Genomic DNA, 5,570 nt, shown 5'->3' with positions numbered 1-5,570 from the left:
GAGTGCATTGCATAAAACTTTGATGAAATGTGACATTTTTTTCTTTGTAAAATGATGCATAGCACTTTGAAGCTTCAAAACTACTTTAATAAGAAAATTAAAGAAAGGTTCTACTTGCCTATAGATCAGAGAGGCAATTTCCAATAAGCCTCCAAAAGAATTTAGCTAAAAACATGAACAATTACTATCAAATGCAAAATAATCCACACTTGAAAGCTGTTGCTCTAAACAGTTCAGTCCTAGAAAAGATATTGACAGTCACAATCTCCAAAGACAGGCTGTTGTTCAGTGATTCTACGATGTGGAGCAAAGTTAAATAACTGAGAAAATTATTTAAACATTTCNGATTAATGTTGATTAGCTAATAAATGTAATTACGATAACGAAAGCTTTCAATTCAATGGATTTCAGAAGTTCAGATTAGAGAATCTCTAAAGAAATTTCAACTACATTATCAAAAAACATCCCACAAGAATTCATATAGTTCCTGTCTGTAGAGGCTTAAAACTTATTAATACTAAAAATTAAACATATTTCTCTCTCTTATTATTATTGTCTACAATGCTAAAGACATAATTCATTTAAGTTGCTTCCAGATTAAATTTTGGAATAACAATATTTGTACCTTTTCATGGTGTATAAATTGCATTTACATGCATACATCAGCTAGTATAGCAGAAAAGTGGTGAAGAGAACTTTGGAGTCTAACAGACCATCACTGATTAGCTGTACATCCTTGTACAATTAATTCCACCTCTTTGAACTTCAATTTTCTTATATATACTATGGAAATATTAAGATATAATATTAAGAATATTCTACGGCATATGTTATGTGCAAGGCATATAACTATTAATTACAAACTGTGGTAATACTTTACACATTATGTAGAATATTACATCCAATTACACTGTGAGTTATTTATGACAGACAAGAGTTTCAATTATATATCTGTATCCAAAGTAAATTATTTCCTCTGGGCTCCATTGTACTTATATCTAAAATATTCTCACATTTTAAAATATGCGATAATATCTTCTTCACAGTGTTATTGCGAGAATTACTTGGTATTACATATGCAAAATGCCCAAAATAGTTCCTTTATTGGGGTAAGCACTTGCATTGAGTTCTTTTCTTTCTAGTCTGAATGATTGAGGTAGTCCCTGAAGAATCTGTAAAGTATTGTAATGGCCTAAGGCTGAGGTATAATGGCAGCAATGTTCCTTAGAACCTATAATCAGGGTCGCCAGGAGTAGCCTGGGCAAAAGTTAATGCTAAGAAATGACTGAAGGCTTCTTTTGCCTTCTCAGGCTGAGCACTGATTTAAGTCATTTTGTGTAGCTATTCCCTCTAGCCTACAGATTCTTGCTGATTGCCAACCAGGTCTTTTCAGTTCTCTCATTATCTTCAGATCAGGGTTTCACAATAATGGCACTTTTGCCATCTGGGGCAGGATCATTCTTTGCTGTGGAAAACTACCCTGTGCATTGTTGTGTGATGCTAGTAGCACTCCTCCCACATTAATGTGACACCAGGTCCCTAGCCTCCTCCTTTGGCCCAACTCCTTCAAGGAGAGCAGAATTTTATTGTTGTTATTCAAAACATTTTTAATGGGTCAGCCTGATTTATGTGTGTTGTCACTAAATGTTTTCCATTTCTTCTAACAGTATTCTGTACAATCTCATATACATTAGAAAGAGATAAGGGGCACCTGGGTGGCTCAGTCGGTGAAGCGTCTGACTTCAGCTTAGGTCATGATCTCATGATCTGTGAGTTGCAGCCCCACATTGGGCTCTGTGCTGACAGCTCAGAGCCTGGCGGCTGCTTCAGATTCTGTGTCTCCCTCTCTCTCGGCCTCTCCCCTGCTCTCTGTCTCTGTCTCTCTCTGTCTCTGTCTCTCTCAAAAATAAACATTAAATATTTTTAAAAAGAGAAAGAAATAAAATTCTAATTGAAGTTGACAGTTTAGAGCTGATCTCCAAATTTGGCATATTTGGTCAAAATCATCATAGTATTTGAACATACAGTAGCAGGTATTTGGAGAAGACATGTTATCATGTGGCTGACAGGTAAAGCTCATACATACATTTATTTAGCCTCTTTTGATGGTTATAAACACAATGAGACAAAGACAGATCTACAAAGATGGAGGATTTACACTTTCAGATGTTAAGGTCCGTTATAAAGCTATAGTAAGACAATGGTGATATTGGCAAAAGGTTATACAAACTAAACAACTAAACAGAATAGAGAGCCCAGAAAAAGTCCCCCACATATATGATCATCTGATTTATGCAAAGTTGTTGTAAGAGTACAGTACACAAAGAAGACCTTTTCAATACACAGTGCAAGATTAATCGGGTATTCACGTAAGAAAAAATATCTAGGGGCACCTGGGTGGCTCAGTCGGTTAAGCCTCTGACTTCGGTTCAGGTCATGATCTTATGGTTCATGAGTTCTAGCCCTGCGACCGGCTCTGTGCTGACAGCCCAGAGCCTGGAGCCTGGAGCCTGCTTCAGATTCTGTGTCTCCCTCTCTCTCTAACTCTCTTTTGCTCATACGGTCTCTTTCTCTCTCAAAAATAAATAAAACATTGACAGAGAAATTTATTTTTTGACAGGATTTTATGTAATGTAGGAATGCAAGAGGTAAATTAGCAACACATATATTTTTTTTAAATTTATGATCCATTTTGTATGGTCTCAACATTGGTTGGCCCATTACTAATATTTGTTGTAAAAGTGAAACTTGTTGTCCAACCAATAAACAGTCGATTGAGATTTTAAAAATATAAATGCATAAATAAAACATTAAAAACAATTTTTAAAAAGAAAGAAATATCTAGATCCCCATGTCTTACCCTATAAATAAAAATCAATTTCAAATATACTGCAAATCAAATTTAAAATAAATCCAGCTTTGTGAACTTGGAGCAGCCAAAGATTTCTGAAATGAAATCCAAAAGGCATTCATCATAAAACAAAACAATGATAATCTGGGCTATATTGAAATCAAGAACTCCTATTTATCAGAAGTCATCAGTAAACGCCTAAAAAACAACTCACAGAATAAACGACATTCACAATATGTATATCCAGGGAAAAACTTCTATCCAGAATATTTGCAGGGTATCAATAATGAAAAAGATAATCCGAGAGAGGGTGAAAGACTAGAAAAGGAACTTTACAAAAGAAGATGTGCAAATAACTGATAAATATGGAAAGGAACTCAACCACATTAGTCAGTCAACTACTACTACACATCCACCAGAATTGCAGACTCTATAAATAATAATATCACATACTAGGATATGGAATTGGGACACCCATACTGCTGGTAGGAGTGAAACAGATAGAATCACTGCGGAAAAATCTTTGCCAGTAATTACTGAACGAATGTGTACCCAAGATCCAGCAAATACAGCCCTAATTATATATCCAACAGAAATAAACACACGTATTAACTGAAAGACGTGTACTAAAATGTTCATAGTAACTCCCCTTATTATAACTCCAGATGATATCATCAACCCAAATGCCCATCAACAGTAGGATGTTATATAGTCACATGGGAACACTATAAGCAGTTAAGAATAAATTACAACTTTATACAAACAATCTGTATGAATCTCATATATGAAAGTTGGAGTGAAAGCCAGAAACCAAAAAAGCTTATTAGTTATGATGCCATTTATATCATGAACCAAAACACACAAGGTGTTAAAAGTCAGGTTTTTACCCTTGGTGGAGGTGTGGGGGATGCGATTGGAAGGGATTATGAGGAGGGCTTCAGGGATCCTGAAAATGTTCCACATGTTCCCAATGCTCATTACTTAGAAAAGTTCATATTGGGAAGGTTTTGCCATTCCTTTGTATGTTGATTAGATTTTATATAAAGATGGAAGAGGGGCGCCTGGGTGGCTTAGTCGGTTAAGCGTCTGACTTTCGCTTAGGTCATGATCTCGCGGTTCGTGGGTTTGAGCCCCGAGTCGGGCTCTGTGCTGACAGCTCAGAGCCTGGAGCCTGTTTCAGTCTGTGACTCCCTCCCTCTCTGACCCTCCCCTGGTCACGCTGTCTGTCTGTCTCTCTCTCTCTCTCTCCTAGAAATAAATAAAACATTAAAAAAAAAAAAAAGATGGACGAGATAGCTCACTTGCTTCAGATTTTATCTGCAACTTCCCCCTCTACATGCCAATAATGCTTTCTGTCACTTATTTGTTCAGTCTAGTGCCAAATCTACAGTTGTCTCCCACTTAGGCTTCTCAGTTGCCTTGGTGCATGGAAAAGACCTAGTTTTCTTCCTCCTCTGCTCATTTCTTTGCTCTGGCTCGGTCCTTTGCAAATTTTAATATCCTGCCTATATTCCTGTTTGCAGCTAAATTCTGTATGTATGATTGGTTTAATCCTTTTTGAAAGAATATATTAGTTACTCTCCTCTTCTCTGAATGTTACTTCTCATCCGTGTAGGGAATACTACAAGTAATTAGGCTGAACTGTTAAGTACAAATAAGCCCCAAGGCACAGTTATACTCACCTTTTCTTTATTAATGAATACAAATATAAACTCTTCCATTTGCAGAGTGTTTGAGGACAACAGTCACAACAAGCCACTTTAAATTATATAAATGCAAATGAACTTTCCAGGGGCTTTTTTTATTGTTCTAAAATTATATAACTTCATTAAGATTGTGTGAGAGAGACAGAGACAGAGAGAAAGTCTGTTTGCCAAGAATTCTAGTCATAAAAAGAGAGTCAAAGACTTTGCTTCAGAGATAATTTCCCATTATTAAATATTTTGTTATCTTTTAATTAGGCAAATTTAACATTAGGGGATATTAAGTCTGAAGTGCTATCTTGTTTTCTGTTTGAAATTCACTGTGCCAGGAATAAATTTGAGTTAATATAACTGAAATTTATAAGGCTAATATTTCCCCTTAGACAAAGCGGGGACACAAAATTATTCTGATGTAATGGTCCAAGACATGTCCATACCTAATGCACTTCTACTTGGCTCTTGCATTTATGTACAATAAAATTTGGACTGTGATCTCACGATTGGATTTAATATTCAGCATACAATCCTTTCTCAGAAATATAACAAAGAATAAATGTATTTATATAATAGTTTCTTCTTTTTGTAAAGTTTATTTATTTATTTGAGAGAGATAGCATGAGTGGATGAGGGGGAGAGAGAGAGAGAGAGAGAGAGAGAATCCCAAGCAGGCTCCATGCTGTCAGTACAGAGCCTGATGTGGGGCTCGATTCCATGAACTGTAAGATCATGACCTGGGTGGAAATCAAGAGCTGGCAGCTTAACTGACCGAGCCACCCAGGTGCCCCTATATAATAGTTACTTCTAATTTCTCTGTTCCCCAAAGCATAAACAATATATTCTGGGTCCTCAGGCTCAGAACATTTAGTTGTTCACTCCAGGTATTCCATCAGTCACCTAGTTATGTTCACTGATCTTTAGGAATATTTCTTTACTTGTATTTCTCTTTCTAGAACAACCACCACCTCACTTCATGCCAAAATGCATGTAATTTCCTTCTCCGGATATCATGACCATCA

Source organism: Crocuta crocuta, unplaced genomic scaffold (genome assembly GCF_008692635.1).
Source record: "Crocuta crocuta isolate KB4526 unplaced genomic scaffold, BGI_CrCroc_1.0 scaffold1310, whole genome shotgun sequence".
NCBI classification, from domain to species: Eukaryota; Metazoa; Chordata; class Mammalia; order Carnivora; family Hyaenidae; genus Crocuta; species Crocuta crocuta.
The sequence above is the reverse complement of the archived record's forward strand: the minus strand, read 5'-3'. Positions refer to the sequence as shown.